The sequence below is a fragment of the Syngnathus typhle genome, linkage group LG1, assembly GCF_033458585.1.
Source record: "Syngnathus typhle isolate RoL2023-S1 ecotype Sweden linkage group LG1, RoL_Styp_1.0, whole genome shotgun sequence".
Taxonomy (NCBI): Eukaryota; Metazoa; Chordata; class Actinopteri; order Syngnathiformes; family Syngnathidae; genus Syngnathus; species Syngnathus typhle.
In genome coordinates, this window is record NC_083738.1 from 27,638,228 (window position 1) to 27,663,678 (window position 25,451).

The window sequence follows — 25,451 nt, forward strand, 5'->3', positions numbered from 1 at the left end:
GGAACGGCCAGTAGACGTGAGCGTCTCCGGATCCTCCCGGGCAGATGGATACTAGAGCTGTAGTCGACACACTAAAAGTCAGGGGGGCTAGCTTTAGCGGCTAGCTAGTTAGTCAACGATTGCCAATTGTTCCCAAGGACCAAACCGCCATGGGTTTGCTCTGACTACCTTTGCTTGGTTGGCCACCATGTTTCACCGCAGGTGGTCTTGGTCCCCCCCAGAGCGGGCGGATCTCAGCGAGCAGATTGCTTGGCCGCCAAAGAGGCGCTGAGGCTCGCGGTTGTCACCCGGCCGTGGCCCGCAGGTGTGGTAAGCGGTCGCGATGGAAAGGAGGCCGGGAAGGAAGCGTAACAAGCGCGAGTGGCCCCACGCTGGTCGCCAAGCTGTGGTGTCGATCTGCTCCCTCTGTCTCACTTTGCCTTCATCGCCCCCCTCCCTCCCCTCGAGAGGGTTCAAAAAATAGATTTTCGAGCTTGGCCCTAGCTGGGCAATTGCGATTCGAGCAGAAAAACGTAAGTCCATCCAGCAAAACGGTGGCGTGTAGCTACCAGGAGAGTCTTTAGCAGCCAAGAAAGCGGAGAAAATCAAAGGAAGGCAGCACTGCTGAACGGGAATTCATTCCGTGCCAGACTGGCAGAAGGACAAACAGAAGGAGCAGAAGATGGAAGGTGAAGGTGGCCCATGTGACCACCGCTCTTCTAAAACAGATCGCTGTACGATATGATTCACGTTTGTAAAGCGCTCAAGTGACTTGCGTGGGCAGGCTGGCCTCTGTTTGAAATGTTCACCAACAATATGCTTCATCTCCGTGGTTGGGCTCACAGTCGGCAAGTTGTGTCATTCGCTCGCTGGAGTTTTGCCAAGGCAAACGTCCGGCTTGTGTGGAGTTTTGCCTCATTTGGTCGTCGCCGACTTAGAATGTCAACAGGCCGATGGAAATTCCATTTATCGCGTGGATTTTAATCAGCTCTCTGTAATATTGTAGTTTATTTCAAAAACATGTCAGATAAATAAATAAATAAATAAATAAATAAATAAATAAATAAATAAATAAATAAATAAATAAATAAATAAATAAATAAATAAATAAATAAATAAATAAATAAATAAATAAATAAATGTAAAAATGTAAAGAATTGACTGACTGCTACATTGATGCTATTAGTTAGCTTTCTATGTAAATTCCAATTAAGTGCTAGCGTTTGCATTGAGCTAGCGGACTTAAACTTTTGTCTTTAGTTTGAATAGAAAATTAACCAAGATGACGTTTTCCTCGCATATTTTGCTCGTCAGCCGAGAGGTTGTTTACATGTTACTTTCTAGATTGAAAAAAAGACAAAAAAAAAGTCAGCGAAGGTCATGTGACGTCCGGCCACTCGACATCCATTTGGCCAGGTGAAGTGGACCAGCAGAGTGGCGAGAGAAAATAGTTCTGCTACTCTTCATAATTTCAATGGCATAATTGAGACGGCACCCGACAAGTGTTATCCGCAACGACCTTTGCGAGGCCCGGACGCACCGCGGCGTACTTAAAGGTACGCGTGGCCTCCGTGTCTAATGACGAGGACAAAATTGAGAGGCGGACAGGTAAATTCTGACGGCTATCCACACCTACGCTACGAAAAAATTCCCGCTGTCCTTCCTTTGGACTTTGGACTGGGTCCAGACAACCAATTGCTTTGATAGTTTTGTTGTCAACCTCCTCCCACATCTAATATCACCCAAAGAAGCGCTTTGGTCCAGAGCCAACATCACACGGTCTGAGTCCGGTAAGAAAACCTGCCTTGCTACGATACGTACCTTCCCTCATGATTTCGAAGTATTTCAGTTAGCCGACCTTGAAGCTAGCTTCATTTAGATGCGCTACGCTACATGGGCCGCAACTGGTCAAGTTCCACGAAAAGACGTAAGATTGAGAAAGTTGAGTTTGGTTATCTTCAACCGAAGAATTTTGACGGAATAGCTTGAGAATGCGATGTGTGCGTGCGAATGCTGAAATACGGAATGAGAAATAACACATAAAAATGCACATGAAATGGTATCAAATTGGAGCCTGAAATATTTAAAGATGGCCTTCATTAAACGGCAGCTGCCCACGTTGCAGTCTATTAAATCATTCACTGCCAACCCAGTTAATATCTATGACGTCTATAACCGTCAATGGCACGGAACGAGTTAAAAACACTTTTTTTGATTGTGATGGCGTTTCGAGGGCTAAACGAAGACGTTGCTTTTTTTCTTTTTTGGCATGAACTCTCCACTTGCAACCATATGCAAACGGCGCGCTAATGAACTCCAAGTATTCTCTTTGTGGAGGACTGATTAAGCAAAAGGGCCGCTTTGGCGCACATTTGCATTTTTCTCAAGTCGTGTCCGGGTTCTCCAGTCACAAATGACGGCGCTATTCCAGCCCAATTATGTGGAACAAGGATACCATTAAGCACTTGTCAACATCACAGGCGTTTGCCTCCTTCATTTGACGGAGAATGCTTCTGGCCAAGGGCTTCTTCAGACACCGGGGGACGAGGAGGACGCGAGATCAAGCTTCAAAGGAGATCCAAGGAGAAACAGGAACTGTAAACTGTACATCGGTTTTCCTTCTTTGTCTTTTGGATGTTTAGGGAGATTTTTTGCTTCCCTGCACTTGGGTCCACCGAGCAACGGAGATGACTTGATTTTGTGAACTGCTTCTCGATTTAATGAAACGCCAATGACAACTTTCCAATTTTAAGATTTCTAAATGAGTTTGTCACTTTCATGGATTTACAATGTAGTCATAGTTTCCTTCGGAGGGGCATGATGACTGTCAACCCAAATAAATGTATCAACTATATTCTATATCGTGAAAGCTACAAAACAAACGGACAAATAACTAATTTTCAAATCACACGAGTAAAAATTGTTCAAAAAATTTGCAATTTTAGTAATGACATGAACTTTTTTTTTTGCGGACCACACAAAATGAGGTGGCGGGCCCCATCCGGCCCCCGGGCCTTGAGCTTGACACACATAATTTACATCATCCATTCCTGAATGGGAAATGAGGAAGGACTCGTAAAATGGGAAAGGGGGCGGAGCTACCACCGTGCTCCATCTGTGTTAAACATTGACCTCTTTTATTTTGAAGGTCTGACTTTTAACCTCATTTTTTAAAATGTACATGGATAACAGGGCTAGGTGTGTTTTCTGCGGAATTGGCGCGTGGAATTCGCCCGTCACGCGAGACGCAAGCAAAAAGCAAGCGCTGCCCGGGAACACTGCGACGCCCCCTTTTTTCCGTCTCCCTTGTTTGCACAACAACAATAAAACAAAAAGCAGAAGCAAAATCCAATCTCACAACAGAGGCGACGCCTGTTGAGGTGACAAATGTTTGGGGGCCGTCTCCAGCTAGCTTCCAACTGTTCTATTCATTAACTTTCTGCCTGGCTCAGCCGCCGCCACCGCCGCCGAGCTGAATCTCCGGGAGATGCACTTTATGCAAAGTCTCCTCCCGCTGCTACACCTGATTTCACAAATGATAGGGAAAAACCAAGCCGACAGAGGCTGGAACGCAAAACAAAAAGGATGGCCGGCGCAGGTTTCTGTACCCCCCGCCCCCCCCCCCCCCAGATAATGGTGCATGATTAGTAAACAGCAATTGGCGGCGGCGGGGTGCGCCGCTAACAATGAGCGCAAGCTGAGTAATTTCACTTTGCAGACTCCCTGGTATTTATTCGCAAATGGAGGTCTAGCACACAAAGTAATATTCCAGATATACGCACAAGCCGGGGCAATAAAGCGACTTGTGCCCGCGGATTGTGTATTCGTGGCAGGACATTTGTCATGCGCTGATAAAATCCAAGCCGCGGGGCATTTATGTGAGCCACCGACAATAAAGCCTACTTGTAAAAAGTTTAGAAGTTCGAGTCAATGACTTTATTGATGTTAACACACGTTATTTATTCGCCGTTAAATCAGGCAGACGTCCACGCTAAATGCCACCAAAAGCCGCCCCGTAAACATCATGGTCGCCGGTAATAAACAGCAACACGGTAATCATTGACTGAACATGCAGCGGCTTGGTAACGAACATGACAAGACAGTTGTGCGGCAAAACCGCCATCGACGGCCATTTAATGACGCCGCTGCATGATGGTCGTCGTAAAAGTGGAGCTCCACATTTTAGGAGCGTGCAGTTCCTTAAAGCAAAGCACTCTTGGTATTCATCTGGGGGCCTTCAAACTCGTCAGGGGAAAGTTAACTCATTTATTGCCAACCGAATGAATATCTTTGACGTCTATAACCGTCAATGGCACGGAACGAGTCAAAGATGTGCCACCCTCGCCAGACAAAAAAAATTCGATCCATTTCCCTCGTCACGTAGATTATCCCATGCAGTTGTTTAAAAAGGAAAAAAACTTTCTCAAAGTTCCCAAATCGAGGACCACAGCGATTGAGGCGCTGCGAAGAGATTCGGAGGGAAAGTACACTTCTTCGTTCATCTCCGCGGTGGACTGGAAATGGGAACTGCAAAGTAACGACCATCGGAATCAGGCTGCCTCGATAGCTTTACTGTACATCGCCAGTAACGACAACACTAAAAACGGATACGATTGGCTCGACTGGCTCCCTCTAGTGGCTCATGAAAGTATAACACAACAGATTAGAGTCATAAACGTCATTGTTTTTCTTTTAAGTCTAATTTAGTCCACATTTCTTAAATACACTTCAGTTAATCGAATTAATTAATTATTGTCAATTAATTTAATTAGTTTGTAATTAATTAATTTAATCGAATTTACCATTATTTGATACTTTTTTTTAGGCCAACTATCCTCAGTTCGGGTCTTTCTTGAGCAAATGAAATTCACGCTCGATCGATTCAAGGTCGGGGGGAGAGAGAGAGGGAAATATAATGGATGGATTGAGATATATATTTATATACCGTAATTTTCGGACTATAAATCGCGTATATATATGTATGTTTTTTGTTCACTTTTTTGGGCATTTTATGGCTGGTGCGACTTATACTTATAATTACGGTGTGTATATATATATATATATGCTGCTTGCCATACTACGTTATGGGATTTAATCTATGCCATGAAGCATGTATGAAGAATGAAAATGAATTTTGAGTCTGAGTCTTAACATCTTGAGAACAAGTGATGTAGGGTTAAATGAACATTTTGCGGGCGAGGCCGGGGCTACTACACACAATGGTGACACACAGCAGGTAAATGCATTGCAGATTGATTGTTTTGTTCCCTTTCCGTCGTTGCCCCTGAAGCTGTACAAACACAACTTGGACTAATCTCATTTTCCAATCTGCATAGGACAGGAGGAAATGATTAGTCCGAGTGAATGTCATCTCATTTAGGGCAGCCGTAATCCTGCACGCCGATACGATCTTCCGCGACTGGTCGCTCGCCCGCCGCGCTTGCCGAGATGTGTTGTTCGGCGCCAGCTCCCTTTTTAAGATCTCAATCTGCAGAAAGCACCTCGGTTATATATATTTTTTTTTATTCCCGCTCCGATTTCTTTACGTGCGCTGCATTTTATTTCACCAACTAATGCAATACGCAGTTGGCCTGCCGCCACATGCCAATTTATGACATGATAGCTCGGGCCAAACTGCGCGTAGCAAACAAATCCGAGTGATTTGTTGTACCAGCTGGGCTGCGTTTCACTATTTCCGCCCGCCCCCTTCCCTCCACCGCAAGATGCTGATCGACGGCTCGAACCGCAACACTTGGAAATAGCGGCGCTGATGAAGTCGATGATTGCGAGGAAATACTGTAAACGCGGTGCTTGAGGAAAACAACTCCAATGAAAAGTCAGGAAAAGGACGATGAACACAACAATGACGTCATGTGGACCCAAACCGCTGCAGTCGGATATATTGGCCAACAACGATCCGTAAGAACGATCTTCACAATTTTTCAGCGTTGGGTTAAATTAAATATAATTGATTTATTTCATTCAATATTATTTAATTATCGATTTTATTTATATTGATATATTATTTATATATTTTAGATATTATTTAATTAAATATAATGATTTAAATATAATTTTAAAAAAATTCAACGTTCACAATTTTTCAGCATTGTGTTAAATTAAATATAATTTATTTATTTCATTCGATATCATTATTTAATTATCAATTGTATTTATATTGATATATTATTTATATATTTTAGATATTATTTAATTAAATATAATGATTTAAATATAAATTTAAAAAAATTCATAACAGGCTTTCGAGACGTGGCCGGCCGGCATCTTTGCAAAACATGCAGCCAAAAAAGTGAAGCCCCGCCCACAGCGTGCTACAAGATTAGCATGAAACATCGGGCTTCCAAATGTCACCCGCTCCCAATTTGCATCCTGCTAGCGCAAAAAGCGTCAAACACCTTTTTCTTTGCGCTCACCGTGAAAATGTCAGCAGCTCTCAATGAGCCCGCTGGAAAACAAGCGTGCCCCCCCCCCCCCCCCATGCCCCTTTCCAACTCGCGAGCAGCTGCATATGGAGACGGCGGCCTATTAGCCGCACGGATCATCTGCAAACGCAGCTGTCGGCGGGGAGGAAAAAGCATCTGGGCGGCGGGCGCCAATCGGGGCAGAAACTGCTGCGTGGCCAGCATTTCACAAGCCCGGATGGCCAAACCGACAATTTACGGATTCCACTTCTTGACTCAAAAGCACTTGAATGAGCTTTTTTTTTGGGGGCTCCGCCCTGGTCCTTCAATTGCATTTCAAATCATGATAATTCAACGCCGGCACAAAAAAAAAAAAGAATCCTCGAAGTGGTCGGGCATAACAATGTGTAATGTTTTGGTCGGTCAGCAGCACAGCCTCCGAGGGAGAAAGAGAGAAAGAGCGTGCTTTGGATCGGGGCCCGGTAACAAAAGGTTAGCCGGCTAAAAATAGCCGGCTGGATGACGACGGCATCAGGGAACTAGCGATTGCTTGTCAGGCTTTGCTTTCAAACGCACGTGTCAGCATCTTTCCTATTGACGCTGCCAGCTTTGCTTTCACTGGACATTCGGGTTGAGGGAATGAGGAGCCAACAAAACGACGCCGCAGCCCTGACTTCATTTCGTAAGATCTCCTTTTTCCAAAAGTCAGAAAACGAATTGCGGAAAAGATCAGACGCTGTTTGCTTTTTGTACTAACAATGTTTTTTTTTTTTTTTTTTAGTTCTCAGAGGTGGCGGCAAATGCATTGTCGCAAGCAAAGATGGCCGCCGTTCGCCACGCCGAGCGTATTTCCGAAAATGCGCCCCTGATTACACCTCGTGTTGCCACATCAGTTTGCTAATGTAAACACGTGGCCACGCACACATGCTGGGGAAAAAAAATAATAATCTGAATATCTTGGCTACAGGGACTGTATTACAACTCCTGTAGGGAACTCAAACTCAGACTTCAACGTCTGTCAAGTGTCTGAAAAAGTTTTCCAAAGAATTCCACGTGGCATAACAAACTGAAAAAAAAAATCTCAGCAGCACAATTCGGTGCATTTCGAGTCCCTTTGCTCAGTGGCATGAATATTCCACCTCAGTGTTTTCGGCGCGCTGTCTCCAGAGAGCCGCTGCTCATCAGGCCCCGATGCGCTCGAAAGCTGATGGTGCGACAACGTGCAACAACGCCGGGCGTCACCATTTTTTTCCCCAAAGTAGCCGCTCACTACTTGGATCAAGACTTCCTCTTTACCCAGTGAATGATTGCGCCCGAGCGGAATTGTGGGTGATAAATAAATCCTGCAGGGCAGGAGGAATTGGATCGTGAAGGAGGGAGGGGGGGAGGTTCGGCCGGGGTGGGGCGCTCCACGCAATGGGAGCAGAGATCAATGAGTCTTTTAATTATAAGTGTAGCTAAAGCTCACTGTTGGATCCCGTGTCAGCCGCTGCAGGCAAGCGACTCCATCTATGTATTACACGGACTTTACTAGCTTCTCATTCCAATGTACTGGAAAAGAAAGAGGATTAGCAAAAGCTCAGTGTTTCAAATAGTAATCACTATTTTGTGGGGGGGGGGGGGAGACTTTCTGGTGTTGTTGACGTGCAGTAGTTGAAATTCCAGGCCATGAAAACTTTCTTGGAAAGGGCCCAGGTTTGTTATTAGCGGTTATGCTAACTCGGTGTGCTGATGTTTTATGGCTTTGCGTCGTCATTTCATTGTAATTAGCGTTTAGCAAACGGTGGAGCAACACAGACAGACAATATGCCAGCATTCACAGGCGTATATTATTCATGGTCTTAGAAGCTCCACAAGCAGGTACTACTTTCATCAGGTATTACTTTCCTACTTACAAAAAAATCTACCGGTTTTTTCCATGTATAATGCGCCCCCATGTATAATACGCACCCTAAAAATGGCATGTTGACGCTGGAAAAAAGCCTGTACCCATGTATAATACGCACCCAAATTTGGACTCCTACTTAAGTCCGTAAACGTAAAATTATTTCAGAAAAAAGATCATCTTTGGGAACAACCGGATGTTATTCTGTCGGTCAGTATCACTGCGCATGCTCTAGCAAACTCGATAGCGAAGAAATGTTTCGGATTTGTGTAGGGTACATTGTGACAGCAAAGGAGCAGGTGATCGAGCAAGCCTTGTCTGATACGAGAGCATTGTGTTTGTATGGAGCGTGTTTAAAGTGAACAGCAGAGAAGAAAGCGCATTTGCGGCCTCCGTATGATATCCGGATAAAAAAAAAAAATTGTACCCATGTATAATGCGCACCCCAGATTTTAGGACAATAAATTTGTTACATTTTGCGCATTATACATGGGAAAAAACGGTAATTGTTAAATTTGGAAACTTAGCAGGGAGTTTCACTGCGTCCTCTGAGCTCTTTGTCCTTAAGCAAATGGATTTAAGATGGTAACTAGGGCAGGTTGGAACTCACGGCTCACCTGTTGACTAATACGATATATACAGATTAGTTCTTTGGCTTTCTGTGTTTTGGATGAAAGCTGATTGGAGGTGTTAAATAGCTAACACCTCATTAGCGTGTCCAATGTTTTGCTATTGGCTCGCCTTTTTGGCCGTCAACGACGCAACGGATACTTAAGTGTTTCTAGCAAAAAAAAAAAAAAAAACGTTTCCGGAAGGAAACAATGGAAATTCAGAAGTAGACGGCGGTTGCAAACTTTTCTTTTGTCCTTTGTTAGACGGGTATTTTAGAGTGGTCTGATGCCTCATCAACCCTCCCCCTCCCGCCGCACTTTTGGTCAGGTGACGGAGCGCAAGGGGACGGGTCATTGGGCAGCACAGAGGGAAAGCGGCGGCGCGCCGAGGGGAGGACAAAACGCCATCAGCTCTCTTGAGCGTACGCTGATGCCATTAGGCACGGCTGGGCACGTCGCGTCGTGCCAAACGCACACGGGGGACCCCACTTCTCACCTACACCGGCGTCGGGGAGTGCACAAGTGGGCATGTGAAACGACTCGACTGGATTCTATCTCGGGTATCGCGTCAGTCTGGGATGCATCGGCGAGCCAGCGTCACCACACGTGAAGGTCATTTGGGGATAAAAGACGCATTAGATGGTCTGGTTATTGTTATCGTCAACAACAGTTTCAGCGAGGTTAGCACTAAACTACATTGGGAAACACAATAAGTACACGAGCTAACAATTAGCCGGCGGTCAGAAGACAAATGGTGCAGACAGACAAATTATAAGAGCATTCACAGGCATACCGTTTTTTTCCGTGTATAATGCGCCCCCATATATAATACGCACCCTAAAAATGGCATGTTGATGCTGGAAAAAAGCCTGTACCCATGTATAATACGCACCCAAATTTTGACTCCTACTTAAGTCCGTAAAATTATTTCAGAAAAAAGATGATCTTTGGGAACAGCCGGATGTTATTCTGCTGGTCGGTATCACTGCGCTAGCATACTCAATAGCGAAGAAATGTTTCGGATTTCAAGATTCAAGATTCAAGAGTTTTTTATTCGCCATGTTTGAGCGTGCCAAACAAGGAATTTGACTTCGGTAGAAACACACCCTCTGTTCAACATTTAGGTGACTAACAACATTCAGGACATGTGAATAATGCAAAAACAGTGTAGACAAATTCAAGAAGGTGTGAGGAGCAGGATGTTATTGCACAGTAATGTCTCTGAGACTCTATGAGTGGTGTGAGTTCATCAGAGCAACAGCCTGGGGGAAGAAGCTGTCTCTGTGTCTGCTGGTTTTGGCGTACCGAGCTCTATAACGCCGTCCGGAGGGGAGTAGTTCAAACAGACTGCAACCCGGGTGAGAAGGGTCTGTAGAGATGTTCCTTGCCCGATTCCTGGTCCTGGACAGGTACAAGTCTTGGATAGATGGGAGGTTGATTCCAATGATCTTTTCTGCAGTTCTGATTGTCCGTTGTAGTCTGTGCTTGTCTTGTTTGGAGGCCGATCCAAACCAGACAGTGATGGAGGTGCAGAGGACAGACTGGATGATGGCAGTGTAGAAGGTCTTCAGAAGCTCTCGCGGCAGGTTGAACTTCTTGAGCTGTCTCAGGAAGTACAGCCTCTGCTGGGCCTTCTTCCGGACAGAGTCTATGTGGCCGGTCCATTTCAGGTCCCGAGAGATTGTGGTTCCCAGGAACTTGAAGGTGTCTGTGGAAAGAATAGTATTACTGCGGATAGTGAGGGGTAAAAGTGGTGAAGGGTCTCGCCTGAAATCCACTGTCATCTCCACGGTCTTGAGCGGGTTCAGCTCCAGATGGTTTTGACTGCACCAGTGGACCAGCCGCTCCACCTCCTGTCTGTACGCAGTCTCATCACCGTCCTGGATCAGTCCGATGAGAGTGGTGTCGTCTGCATACTTCAGGAGCTTCACACGAGAGTCACCTGAGGAGAAATCATTGGTGTAGAGGGAGAAGAGCAGTGGGGAGAGGACGCACCCCTGAGGGGCTCCAGTGTTGGTGGTCCGGGTGTCAGATGTGGTGCCCCCCAGCCTCACACGCTGTCTCCTGTTGGTCAGGAAGCTGGTGATCCACTGACAGGTGGAGGCAGGCACCGCAAGCTGGATGAGCTTCTGTTGGAGGATGTCAGGGGCGATGGTGTTGAACGCCGAGCTGAAGTCCACGAACAGGATCCTGGCGTACGTTCCTGGGGTGTCCAGGTGGTGCAGGATGTAGTGCAGTCCCATGTTGACCGCATCATCCACTGACCTGTTTGCCCGGTAGGCAAACTGGAGGGGATCAAGCAGGGGGCCCGTGACCTCCTTCAGGTGGTTCAGCACTAGCCTCTCGAACGATTTCATGACCACAGATGTCAGTGCGACGGGTCTATAGTCATTCAGACCTGTGATGGCGGGCTTCTTGGCTACTGGAACGATGGTGGAGCTCTTGAAGCACGAGGGCACCTCACACAGCTCCAGAGAACGGTTGAAGATCCGTGCAAAGGTGGGCGCCAGCTGCTCAGCGCAGACTTTCAAGCAGGAAGGTGACACGCCGTCTGGGCCCGGTGCCTTCCTGGTCATTTGTCTCCGGAACATCTGGCGCACTTCCTCCTCGCGGACCTGGAGTGCGGGCGCGGGCTCTGCAAGAGAGTGAGTGGGTGACAACGATGATAGAGGTGTGGACAGAGCAGTTGTGGGGAGAGGTGAGTATGTAGATTGTGTTGCAGGAGGTCCCGTTGTGTGGGAGGACCGATCAAACCTGCAGTAGAACTTGTTTAGCTGGTTAGCAAGTCTTGGGCTCTCTACAGGACGGGTGGTTCTCCCCGTAACACCTCCTGGCTTTCCTGACCTCTTGGTTCAGCGCGTTTCTGGTCTGCCTGAACAGCTCGCGGTCGCCACTCCTGTAGGCCTCCTCCTTGACTTTGCGCAGCCTCCTGAGGTTCGGTGTAAACCAAGGTTTGTCGTTGTTGTACGTGCAGAAGGTCTTAGTCTGCACACACAGATCCTCACAAAAACTGATGTATGATGTGACAGTGTCAGTGAGTTCATGCAAGTCTGAAGTTGCAGCTTCGAAAGCTCCCCAATCGGTGCAGTCAAAGCAGGCTTGGAGGTCCTGTGTTTGTGTAGGGTACATTGTGACAGCAAACGAGCAGGTGATCGAGCAAGCCTTGTCTGATACGAGAGCATTGTGTTCGTATGGAGCGTGTCTGACGTGAACAGCAGAGAAGAAAGCGCATCTGTAATGGCGGCCTCTGTATCATATCCGGATTTTTTTTTTTGTTACCCATGTATAATGCGCACCCCAGATTTTAGGACAATAAATTAGTTAAATTTTGCGCATTATACATGGAAAAAAACGGTATATTATTCATCCTCTGCAACGAAAGGCTGATATGACTGCTGCCAAATGAGCTGAGTCTTCAGTGTAGTATATTTTGTATCTGTGACTTTCACTTTGACGGATCAGAATATTGAGGTGCTAAACTACTAATATAGACAATAAAAAAAAAAGAATATATATATTTATTTATTTTTTTACAATAAAAAAAAAAAGAACTAATATATATATTTATTTTTTATTATATATATGTATATATATATATAATATAAATAAATGTGCACTCTCACTCAATGGCAAATATTTCACAGAGCCTTATGACGGCCCTTGGACCGCGCTTCCGCAAACTTGCATGGAAATTGGCCCGTAATGCTCGGCAGCAGTAAAAGAAATGAAAATAAATCACTGCTGACTAATGAATATTGTATGAACGGCTCGGGCATACATCTCCCCTCCCGTAACTTTGGCATGCGTGCTTTGTTCACGGCAAGGGTGAGAACAATAAATTAAAATCGAATATGCATACGGCTCCGAAGAAATAAATACGAAAATCATGTCATAGTTTGAGGTTAGCTGTGATTAAAACGTGCGCAGCTCCCGGCGGGATACTTTGCAATTATTCGCGGGGATAAGCCGTAAACTTGCAAAATGAAAGACGGCTTAATGAAGCGACAGCGAGAGACCATTTGTCTTGCACAATTGTGCGATTTATCAAAAAACAACCAAAAAAATTAAGCTACATTTTTATAAATTTTCTCTTGAGAAATCAAGTTTTTAAATCACTGATAATGCAGACGAGAGGCCTTCATGTTCGAGAAAGTGCCGCTTCGTCTCTCTCACTCTCTCTCTCGCTCAAAGTTTATGGAGTTTTGCCTTTGGGGGGCTTTTCTGCAAACTTTTCCCAAAGCAATCGGCCGCTCGACAAGATGCAATCTCGTCTAAATGACGCCTGCTATTGCCAAGAAACATCTAGCTTGGAAAATGGGGGAGCGGAGCAATGAATATTATTTCTTCCCCCGTCTCCCCCGGTGCACAGATGTGCCTTCCTGGCAGGTGCGCCGCATCTGGCCGCACCTCCACGTTCGGGCATTAGCCGCGAATAATTAGCCATGCCTTGACTCCTGGGCAAGCTGCCGGAACAAGACTGATAAATAAATGGATGACCCGAGCTTGCGTTCAAATGAGACGTTCCGCCGAGGGATGGAAACATTTGACGCAAACAAAAACATTTGAAGTGAAATCAACTTTTTGAGCCTTAGCTAACTTCATCATTCACTCATCTCGGAGCATTTGTGCTCTTTCCCGCCCCGCCCGATGCAGAAAGAAATGTCACTTTGTGACATCACAAAGTGAGGACGTGGACTTTCCGAAATTGTTTTGAAACTTAAATTTTTTTTTTTGTTAAACTTTTCACCTTGTGACATCCCAAAGTGCAAAGTTCCAAAATAGCACGCTGCAGCTCTTTTGAAAAGTTCTAAGAAAGTGACATTTCAAACGGAATCATATGTGAGCCACTCCAACGGAGGCACTTCATCATCCCGATGAAGAAACATGAGCAGGCTGCAATGATGGGCTAAAGATGACTCAATTTCACAGACAATTGTCGAGGTTGGCATTTTATGTGCAAGTAATCGGATCGTGTTAGCGGAATAAGGTGTCGCTTAAGTTCACTTGCTCAGCAATTTATGGACATGTTGAGGTTGGGGAGGGGGGGCAATGCAATTGTCTGGAGGCAGATGGGAGCACTGCTTTTTTTTTTCCTTTAAAGCAGAAGGTCGCAAGATCGATCAGAGCAAAGTGAGTGTTCGCCTGAGACAAAGTGTCCTTGAGTGACGGAAGCCAGCGGCCTTGGGAAACATCACAAATGCTAACTTGACTTGCGCGCTCGATTCCTCGCGAGAATTTACTCAATGGCCCTTGTGCATGCACGCAGCTCGCTAGGCTATATGCTAGCTAAATTGCGATGACAAATTCGTCATTACGGTTGTCGCATTGCTAAAGACGTTGCGCAACACTTCACTTGACAGGTTGCGCCTTTGTTTTGACCTGGCAACATCTTCAGGTTGCTTCCTGATTGGCCGTCGTTCCGAATTAGGCCCAACAAACTTTTTTCGATGGTAAATATCGGACAGGATTAACATTTACTACAGAGCGGATCGGCGAGGAAAAGGTCCCCCGTGGGGCCATTAATGCCTATCTTATATTTTTGCATGCACACAAAAGAATCCAACAGAAACATTTATAATAATTTATTCATTCAAATTGGCGTTTTAGTTTTTTTTGCAAAATCTCACTTTTACAATACAAGAAACATTGAGTTAACGCACGAGTTGCCGTTGCGGGCCGCGTAAAATGATGCGGCGGGCCGGAGACGGCCCCCGGGCCTTAGGTTTGACACGATGGAGAGTTTTGATTCATACAGTCTAGAAGGTTCCCTCTAGTGGTACTCTATGTGCGCCGCGTTGCAAGCAAACAATTGGATCTACAATGGGATTTTAAGAGAAGGGCTAGTTAATAGCACACCGACAGCTTTGCTTTTATGGCGCTACCTGAGGCCCTCAAGAAAGCCAGCGCCAGCAAACGCTATTTTCAAATGACATATTAATACGTTATGGATCATTTGATGTTCCTCACATCCCTTTCCTCCCCGCCCGGCGGCCCCCTCCGAGACAAAAGCGAGTCTGGCAGGCAGGGGGCGAACTGCAGCGGCGGTTGCTCGACTAATGCGGCATCCGGCGAAATATCAGAGCGCCGTCGAGAGAGGATATCTGCCGAGCGGCGAGATTGAAGCCTGTAAAAGTGTCCGTCCTTGGGGTATAGAGCATTCGGGCCTTGCTCTCGCCTGATGCTGGAGGCTCTTTTAAGTGCCCCCCCCCTCCCCTCCCCTCCCCTTTTCTGCAGCTGGGTGCTAAAGAAGTGGTATTACCGGCGCTCAAGAGGCTTGGCCGCAAGATTCAAAGGGCCATTGTGGGGAGAGGTGCTCAGGGACTGGAACAAACTGTCACAAGAGAAAATTGGGTAGAGCCACCATCAAGACCAGTGTGTGTGTTGTTATGTGTGTGTTGTTTGTGTGTGTGTTGTCTGTGTGTGTGTGTGTGTGTTTGTTCGTGTGTGTTCGTTTCTGTTTGTGTGTGTGTGTGTGTGTTGTTTGTGGCTGTGTGCGAGTGAGTGAGTGAGTGAGTGAGTGAGTGAGTGAGTGAGTGAGTGAGTGAGTGAGTGAGTGAGTGAGTGAGTGAGTGAGTGAGTGAGTTTTGTGTGCGTTGTTTGTGTGTGTTTTTTTGTGTTTCTGTCTGTGTGTGTATTCGTGTTTGTGTCCGTGTGTGAGTGAGTGAGTGAGTGAGTGAGTGAGTGAGTGAGTGAGTGAGTGAGTGAGTGAGTGAGTGAGTGAGTGAGTGAGTGAGTGAGTGAGTGAGTGAGTGAGTCAGTGAGTGAGTCAGTGAGTGAGCGAGTGAGCGAGTGTGTGTTTTGTGTGCGTTGTTTGTGTGTTCGTGTGTGTGTGTTCGTGTCTGTGTGTGTGTTTGTGTCTGCGTGTGTTTGTGTGTGTTCTTGCTGCGTGGGGAGACAGTTCGTTTATGAGAACGGGAACAGGTTAGCAGGCAAAAAATCATTGCGCGTGCATGTGTGCCGTTTACGATGGCATTTGCCCGCCGGATCGCTTGTGTGACCTTTTCGGCTGGTTTTTAATTTTTTTTTTTCTTCACCCATTTTAATTAGGGCTCCCCGCTCGGATGAAAACAATAGATTTACAGTCCAGTGAAAAGCAAACTAAAAAGAGACTACGCGGGGGAGCAGAGCAAGAAAATAAAAAATAAAAAAAACGAGAAAAAAGTTGGCATTGTAGAAAGTTCAGGAAATTTGCATTAGCAAAGAAGTCAAGCGTTTAAAGCCGGCGTCTCGTTATTTGGCTTGACGAGTCTGTCAACCCAAAAGGAAGTGAAGCATTCAAACGTTACGAGAAAAAAAAAAAAAAAAAATTCCAATTGTAGAATCTGAGGTAAATTTGCACTGCATGAAATATCTTTAAAAAAAGCACATTCAGGGTGGAATGCTGTTCTTTCGTTTCGTGGCTCTGATCGCTGTCGGCACAAAAAAAAAAAAAAAGCTAGCAGTCGAAGCCGAGTACTGATCTCGGAGACTGAGCGAAATTTCCATGAGCAATTCGCACAATAACAAATATCACATTTAGGGGGTAGAAATCTTGTTAGGTTTGCCTCTGAGGGAACAGCAGAAGAAAAACAAAAGGAGGCAAATCTGCATTTGCAATTGACAGCAATTTACACAATAGTAAATATTAAAGCAGCAGAATGTTTACAGTCAAATCCCAGCACTGATCTCGCAGCCGCTGCACTCTCTATATGCCAAGCGCCAGCGTTCCCTCTCTCTTTTCTCCTGCATCTGTTAGCGCCACTAAATTATTCACAAGCTTGGCATCTTCTAGCAAGGAGCCCCCCACACCCACACACACCCCTGCGTCCTTATTTGCTAGCTGGCATTCCCTCAAACATGGGAGAAAAGGCATCACGATCTAGCTAATTATGAGCGCTGTGTACTCGTGAAAAGTATATGGATGCTGCGGGGGCCACCTTACATTTACAGGTGAGCAATTCATTCGGGATTGGAGAGCTGCTCCCCGCAAATTGGAAATGGGTATACGCTCATTTCAAGGTTTTACGGTCCTCCAGACCACAAGAGGGCCCTTGTGCGGCCTCTCACACTCTCGCTCTCTCACACACTCTCTCTCTTGTATATATATACACTCTCCCTCATTCTCTCACGCCCACTCTCTCACACTCTCTCACATTAACTCTCTCTCTCTCAAGTTTTTACACTCTCTCTCACTCACATTCTCTCACACCCACTCTCTCTCACACTCTCTCACACACACACTCTCTTTCTCACACGCACTCTCTCACTCACATTCTCTCACACACTCTCTCACACACACACTCTCTTTCTCACACGCACTCTCTCACTCACATTCTCTCACACACTCTCTCACACACACACTCTCTTCCACACGCTCATTCTCTCACACCCACTCTCTCACGAGCTCTCTCACACTCTACTCTCTCTCTCAGACTCAGAATCTCACTCACACTCTCTCTTACACTCTCACCCTCTCTCTTACACTCTCACCCGCTCTCTCTTTCTCTCTCTCTCTCTCTCTCACTCTCTCTCCCTCTCTCTCTATCAGAGGCGTAGCCAGGAATTTTTCCAGTAGGGGCGCACCCCGCCTTGGCTACGCCTCTGCTCTCTCTCTATATATATAAATGTGCTGATTGTGAATGACAGTAGACACAGGGCTTACGTTATCGACGGACCATTAAGGGCCCTTTTTTTCGGTCCTATTTCGAGGCTTATCTGTAGCGGATGTGTAGCACTTAAGATTGGCCAAGGGTAGGGTTACTCTGAGCGACTTTGTGAAATTTGCCTGCACTTTAATGCGAGTGCTGACAGCACTTTCTCCTGAGAGGAGTGAAAGTGACACCGTTCCAGCAGCGGGGTGTGTGGTGGTGGATGGGGGGGGGGGGGGGGCGTCAGAGAAGGGAACAATATATGCGGGGAGCAGACTTGCCCAGAAAAGTTTAGCGTTTCATCTTTTGCGAGTGATAACTTCAGCACGGATTGGGCTGGCTCTGAATTTGCATGCCGGGAAGACGCACGCGCACTTCATGCATTGTTACCGTCGGATAACGCCATTCCGTGGAAGATACACACCTGCTCGCTGTCGGGGGGAAAAAACGTGAATCATGTAACAAGCGTCTGACTGCAAATGAGTGCTGCACGTTTGGCCACGCTACTCGCCAATTTCAAGGCGATGCGAGGAACACCGGTTGATTTGCTTGCTTGGGCCACTCTAGTGCCAGTAAAAAGAAAAGAAAAAAAATAGAATAAATAAAGATACCGTTTTTTCCATGTATAATGCACCCCCATGTATAATACGCACCCTAAAAATGGCATGTTGACGCTGGAAAAAAAGCCTATACCCATGTATGATACGCACCCAAATTTTGACTCCTACTTAAGTCCGTAAACGTAAAATGATTTCAGAAAAAAGACCATCTTTGGGAACAACCGGATGTTATTCTCCCGGTCAATATCACTGTGCATGCGCTAGCAAACTCGATAGCGAAGAAATGTTTCGGATTTGTGTAGGGTACATTGTGACAGACAGCAAACGAGCAGGTGATCGAGCAAGCGTCTGATACGAGAGCGTGTTTGAAGTGAACAGCAGAGAAGAAAGCGCATCTGTAATGGCGGCCTCCGTATCATATCCGGATTTTTAAAAAAATCTTTTTTTTTTTTTGTACCCATGTATAATGCGCACCCCAGATTTTAGGACAATAAATTAGTTAAATTTTGCGCATTATACATGGGAGAAAACGGTAAATAAAGGCTAAATTAATTAATTAATTAATAAATATTTAGACCATCTGAAGTAAGGCTACCTCGCGAGGCCACGAACACACTCGCAGGGTTGTTAAATCAAACAAAGCGTGCACGATGCCCCCCCTCCAAGCTAATGACACACGTTGCGTCAGCGTCTGAAGGATGTTGCTTCACCCAGCCCCGCCCAGCACAGCAAGGAAAGGAAAGCCCTATTTGAGTGACGGCTCCAAGAGGCTGACTCATCAGCGCGCCTAACTTTGCTGGATTTCACAATGCGTCGTCTGAGTAATGAAGCTGCCGGCAGCTGCTTTTCGGCAGACAGGGAGGGAGCTGCTGCCTGAGCCGTGTGATGTGAGCGAGCCCCTTTCCCCACCCCACCCCCCGCGAGAAGGCCGGCGCTAATGATGCCGTACTAGTTGTAGATGTTCCGCTGGGCACGTTCCCAACGTGAGCAGCCTCGCACCTTTTGCTCTCGTATCTCGCTCCCGTGGAGGGAATTACAGGAAGTCCGACAGTTGTGAGACGAGGGCAAAAATAAAAAAAATAAAAAGTCATTTTCAGCTACGGTTGCCCTCACAGAGCCGGCCGGTTGCGGCTGCAAAAGCAGATCATTAGCCGAACGAGACCAAGACATTGGTAGGACTCAAAAGTATTGAGGCTGAGGCAAGACCAAGACTGAATACTGTAGATAACAAATAAATAAATAAATAAATACATAAATAAATAAATACATAAATAAATACATAAAAATAGCAAAATAAAATAAGATGAAATTAAATAAAAATTAAAAAAAACAAAATTAAAAATTAAAAAATTAAACAATTTAAAACATGATTGAATAAATAAAGAAACAAATAAATGAAATAAATAAACAAATATAAATAAATAAATATTTTCTTGTTCAATATTTTTGCAACAAAGATGACTTGTGCCATGTTTTTTAAGTGTTGGGGGCGTTACTCCAGTCAACATTGGGAAGGCGGCGTGGCACCTTTATTCTGTATTTCTCACTGATCACACTGGTACTGGCCTGATCTCAATCGGGCTTGATAAAAAAATCCAGAGTCCGAGACAAGACCAAATAAAAATGCCTTTGATGGCCAGATTCGCCCCTTCCAGGGAGGTCTTGATCCCGCCCAAGCACGATGAGGAGAGTGACAACACCAATATGAATGTACTACTAATAGATTTACTAGCTTGCTCGACTTGATTCTTACAGGCCCGACTATTTTGTCTAAAAGCGTTCCAAAGTGCATTTTTCATATGTTGCCTGTCGCGTTGCGAAGAGCAGCTTTCCCTTAATGTCAAGCCACTTTTTGTGCATTCAGCGGCCGTCCGTTCCTCCGAGGAAAAGGTTACGATGCCGCCTCGGACGGCTTTTGGGCACGGTGCCGCCCACGCTTCCAACACAATAAAAGTCCCGAGGGGGGGCGGAGCCGCGGCGGAAACTCGCTGACGGGGCCAATTCGTTGAGAGGTCGCTCCTGAAATGGGAAGCAATTAGTCGCGGATTGAAGCGACATCGCTGCTGATCTGGACTTTGTGGCAGTAGGGCGGCAAATCTCGGAAGTTGCCCCGTGGCGCTGGAGGCTTCTGGACTGTCTACCAAGTCATTTCATTGTGACTCCTGAATGATTCCGAACTGCTGGACCCATTCTCAAACGAGTCCACATGAGTCACGGCCGCCTAACAATTTACAATCAATTGAAAATGTGTATAGTGACACGTAGAAACTGCCCTGCTGATTAAAAACAAAGCACCATAACTAGTGAGAGAGAGAGATAGAGAGAGCAAGACGGAGAGCGAGAAACTTTTGTGACGTACTCCAGACACAAGATATAGTTTGCCACCCGCGCTGTCTAATAAGTTGTGGCAAAGCCACTGGCGCTGTCCATGGTGCTGAATGTTGGACGTCTGCGTAGGACTGTGTGAGTGCCAAGTTGCGAAGCATTTTTTTTTTTTAAATTTCTGACAAGATGAAATGTAGAGTATTTGTCAGCTGGGCGGGAGGTCCATCTGGAGCCTTGGAACGCTCTTGTCATTGAAGGGCGTGCACAAGGAGAGTAGCGACAGATGCTAAGGAAAACTACAAGTTAAAACGCAATCACAAAAAACAAAGGTGGGGGCGGGGCAGGAGAGGAGCTGATGAAGCCGGCAGCGAAAGATGCCGTCACCTTGACGCACACCCTTTTTTTTTACCTCCTGAACAAATTCGAGAAAGCATTCGTGTCAACTGAATTTTCCTTTCAGCTCTTTGTATTTGAGATTTTCATTTGCGATGACGTTGCGCTTTGGACTCCCCGTCATTTCGAAAACGGATTTTCTTCTTAGGTAAAAGAACTCGCTCCGAGGGAAAGACACACATGTAAAATCAAAGGCGAGTGGATGTGAAAGTGTATGAGCCACTTTTTCTGCTGCCTCAGCGCCTTGACATTGCGCGGACGTCGCCGAGGGGGCCTCGGCCGTGGCCTCAGTTGAGACGCCGCCGCTACCTCGCCGTGTCCACTCAGCATCCCCCCCCCCGCGCAGCACACTCGCTGCCAGTAAATTAGTCGCAGCAATCCGCCACCTTGCTCGTCACCGCTCTCCCCCGTGTGCTATTGTTCATGCCCTTGAGGAAGTGTGTGTGTGTGTGTTTGTGTACGTCAGTGAGCTGAGTGTGAATTCAACGTCAGTGCAAAGTGTTAAAAGCATTACAAATGTGCAGAAGCAAATTACCGCTAATCACATTTAATCTCGCCTCAACGCGGAATCGCTTTGGAGCGCGGCGCTTTGAAGACATAAAAAGGGGGCGGGGTCTTATTTACTGACGCTAATTCTTTCAATAACAGACGCGAGAGCGTTTCCTCGGGCCGTTTTTTCGGGGCCCCGGTGGCTCCGTTGTCGGAGCTCAAACCGGATGTGACTTTTAGCACGATTTGGAGCGGCAAAGTGTCTGTCTCCAACGTCTGATCTGCTGAGGCTTTGAACTAAGGTGCCCCCCGCCTCCCTAAAGCGCAGCGGCGCTTCGCCAGCGAGGCTACGGGCGGCTCGACGTTTGCGCCCGGTTGGCCTACCCCCCCTCGGTAGCGAGCGGCGGTGGCGTCTTTGAATTAAACTTAAAAGATGCAGTCGGTGGGCGACGGATGACAAATGTGCAGATATTTATATGCGCCCCGGCGCTCCTGCGGCGCGCCCGCAGTCGTAGAAAGACAAAATTACACACGGCGGCAAATCGCCGCTTTCCCCCGAGGTGAAAATGGATCCGCAGATGAAAATTTCCAACCGCGGCGAATGCGGCAAAGTGCTTCTCTCGACGTCTCCAAGTCAAACGACTCCCCCGTCTGAACAGAGAAACGCCGTCGTCGCCGCTTAACCCGTTCGGTGCCATTGACGGTGCTGTCCAAGGTGCTGACTCGTTCCCCCGCCATCAAGTTCAGATTTGGTTTCGTTTTACGACAGCCGACTGATTTTCTCAGCAAATTCTAAAATCCCACCCAGTCGGCTTGTTTGAACCGAGAATCGGAGCCTTCGCTGCCATTACCGCCAAGGGATTGGAAATGCTCACGGTCAAAGGTTGAGTCGCTCGAGGCCGGATGGAAGCAGAGTAACAACTCGACTGTCAGCTCCAACTCGCTTTCAAGCGTTACAATCGCTGTTGACAGGAGAAGTCTACTATCAAAGAGACGAAGAAAACAACAACAACAAAGTGGAGGCTTCGATATACACATTTGCAGGCTTCCACGACGGAGCCCGCCAGAACTTCGGCGAGCGCGACAGATGCCGCCGCCTGCAACGCGCCATATATTTTATTTTTAATCACGTAAAGCCCCTCCCCCCCACCACCACTCCAAACCAAAATGTGACGCCGCTAATGATAAGCGCCCATGATTAGGAAGGCAAAGCTAAAAGATTTTCGCACATTTACTATCCATATGCTTGCCTGTTGAACTCCGTAACTCAGCACAAAAGGATGGGGGAGGGGCCGGGATGCGTGTGTGTGGAGTAAGACTGACAATTATCCCGCGCTAAAGCGAAGCGCAGGACATTACTTTTCGAGCGTCAAAGAAGCGTCACGCCGCCCTCAAAGCTCGCAGCAATCAGCGAGTAATTAGCAGCCTGACAATTTGCACCGCATCCAACACCAAAATAGGACGTCAGAAATTAGAGGCGATAATAATCAAAGTCGGAAAAAGTCAGAGAGCGTGATGGCAGATGGCGGCGGGGCTCCGTCGTCGGCCTGCTCGGCGACATTGCCCCTCCCACACCCGCTCTTCCCATGTGACCAATTATCGGGGTTTCACCTTGGGCTGCTGGAAGACACGGCGGACGCAAGTGAGGACGAGCGTGGGCGCGCACGTCGAATGGCCCGCCATGTTTCTCTGAAGCCGCTCCACTGAGTGCAGCAAAGGCTTCTCACAAACAACTTCGGGCTCGCTTTCGGGGGCTCGGCTTGACCGATTCTGTCGATTTTATTGGGCGGGAGTCTAAGCTAAGTGTGTTTTATTCGCTTCTGCTGGCTCCGGCGCTTACACTTTGAGTTGCGGTCACATCCATCCATCCATCCATCCATCCATCCATCCATCTATCCATGCATAAATCCATCCTGCAAAACTGCCAGCATTTTCTTAACACCCCCCCCCCCCCCCCCCACTGGCACTCAATGACACGAGCTGTGAATTTCCTCGCCTGTGTGGCAGAGACAAGGGCTGGTGGGCGGGTGAGAACTCCCGAGTGGTTGGGGGTGATGGTCCTTCACCTCGCAGGAGGGGGTCCGTCTGTAGAGTGCCAGTCCAACTGCTTCCCCAACTTCACCAAATATTAAGCACCGGTCTTCCTGTGTTGGGTTTGGATGTTCTCCCCGTGCCTTCCTTCCACAAGTGTGAGTGGGAAAGGTCGTTTGTCTCGCTGCGATTGGCTGGCGACCAGTTGAGGGTGTATGCCAACTTAATCACCACACGTCAACGGAAAACGACAGAAGACACACGCAACTGATTCTTGTGATACTCGGCTGGAGGAACCTGCTGCAAGTGCCTGGCCTACCGGGAATTCTCCAGGTGCTCCAGACGACCCACTCCAGGCCTGACTATGCACTTCAGGTTCAAAATATCAAAACTGCGAATATGTACGTGGAGTCAAAGATGGAAGAAAATGTGGAGAGGCTGAGCTGAACTGCCAGTTGGAAGAAGTCTGTATCAGTCGGACTGGAATTATCATAAAAAATATTCTTCTCATGGAAATTTCCTTTCACAGGGATGTGATAAAGAAAATATACTATAGTGGCTCGGTCTCGGCAATTGGAGCACTCGGTGTGTGTGTGTGTGTGTGTTGAGGATTTTGCAGAGCTTACGTTCTGGCAAATCAACAAAGAGGGAAACACTACATTCATTCAACGGCACCACGCATGGAAATTAAATTCCCTTGCATAAAGGGAGCGAGCTGTTCTATAAATAATGGCAAAAACGTCTTGATAAGGAGTGAATGGAAAACACGCTCACTGCGGTCAATTGGGGTCAGCTCGACTTGGAGAAAATTGGAAAACAAAAAAATAAAATAATGATAGACCCCCGGCGGCAAAACGCCACCATTACGATCAAAAAGGGAAAGCCTTTGGCTTCTTCTCCGCCGCCACCGTCGCTCTTTGTTCCCATCGACTGGAGCGAATAGACATGGAGATGAAGTGAAGGCGTTTCATCAAACGCTGGCCAAATTCATGACGGGCCGCAGACGGAACCACGTCAAGCGCCGTCTTTTCAATCTATTGGGTGCAGAGGTTAACGTCGATTTAGCTTAACGCTGGCCGTCTCAAAACGGAGGAAAGTGATGAGATGAAGATTGAAATGCACGCCTGGCAGAGCACGACCTGCAAATCTTTGAAGAACTTTACAGGAGTGCAGACAAAGATCGGGGCGGGGGGGTTCCTGCTCTTACAACAACTTGCCTTTCACAATTTGTTTTTCTTCCAATGATTGATTTTGTGTTTACTGTTGCTCGCAAAAGCTTTTTCAAACACAGTAAAGACGGGTAGCAAGACTCAGTCAGGTATTCTTTATCCTCTGCCAAGAACGACGATTGCTGGAGATTTGATGCTGACGATCTTTGTTATTTTATCTCCACTTGGATGACAAAAAAGTGAACAGGAATCAAACCTATCGCAGCAGCAGCAGTGTGTGTGTGTGTGCGGGAGCATTGTTTGTTGTGCGTTTCCCTTACAATTCGATTTCACAGAAAGCGAAGCCCCGGGGACGGCCCGATTGTCACAATAAAGTGCGGCATTACCTAAAACCGGATTTAGTGGCGACAGGGTGCTCGGGGGGTGAGCCGTTTAATTAAGTCTCCTCGCTAAAACTGCGCTCTGTGAGTGCCGAGACCTTTTCTGGACGCACAGCGTCGTCGTAGCATAGTAGCATAGTCCGGCCAGCCAACAGCAAAGCGCTCGTCCACCCGAACTCAAACCGTATCTCAGTGGCCAGTTGTGACACGCAGCCACGGCAGGGAAAAAGTCAAAATGAAATGATGATCCTCGCTCTCACGAGAGCGATAGATGAGGCCGCGTGGTCCGATCCCCCCTCACTCGTAAGCCTCCAAAGATAGCCATCCAAAAATTTGACTGGCTCAGTAATCTCCGGTGGGCAAAAGCAGCGGGAGCCAGGCTTTGAGTCCCCACTTCCGACCAGAGAGCGAATCTGACCAGACCCATTTAAGAGGACTTTTGATGACCCGCAACAGACAACCCCGCTGAGTTCCAAAAGCACCAAATGTCTCCTCTATTCAACTTCCAGCTTTTGTCAAGTGCGGACATCCAGTTTGAGGCCTGGTGAGTCAGCCAATGATGGTGTAGAGTCGACTGAGA

The 25,451-nt window shown here is 46.9% G+C and overlaps 1 long non-coding RNA gene across 1 annotated transcript in view; it reads left to right on the forward strand.

Annotated features, from left to right (window-relative positions):
- Window positions 1–5,709: 5,709 nt before the first annotated feature.
- The window catches only part of LOC133157623 (uncharacterized), a 66,662-nt gene continuing 46,920 nt past the window's right edge, over window positions 5,710–25,451 (forward strand). The window contains exon 1 of the long non-coding RNA XR_009715049.1: window positions 5,710–5,898. This is a non-coding gene — a long non-coding RNA (uncharacterized LOC133157623). The remainder of the gene's footprint in view (window positions 5,899–25,451) is intronic.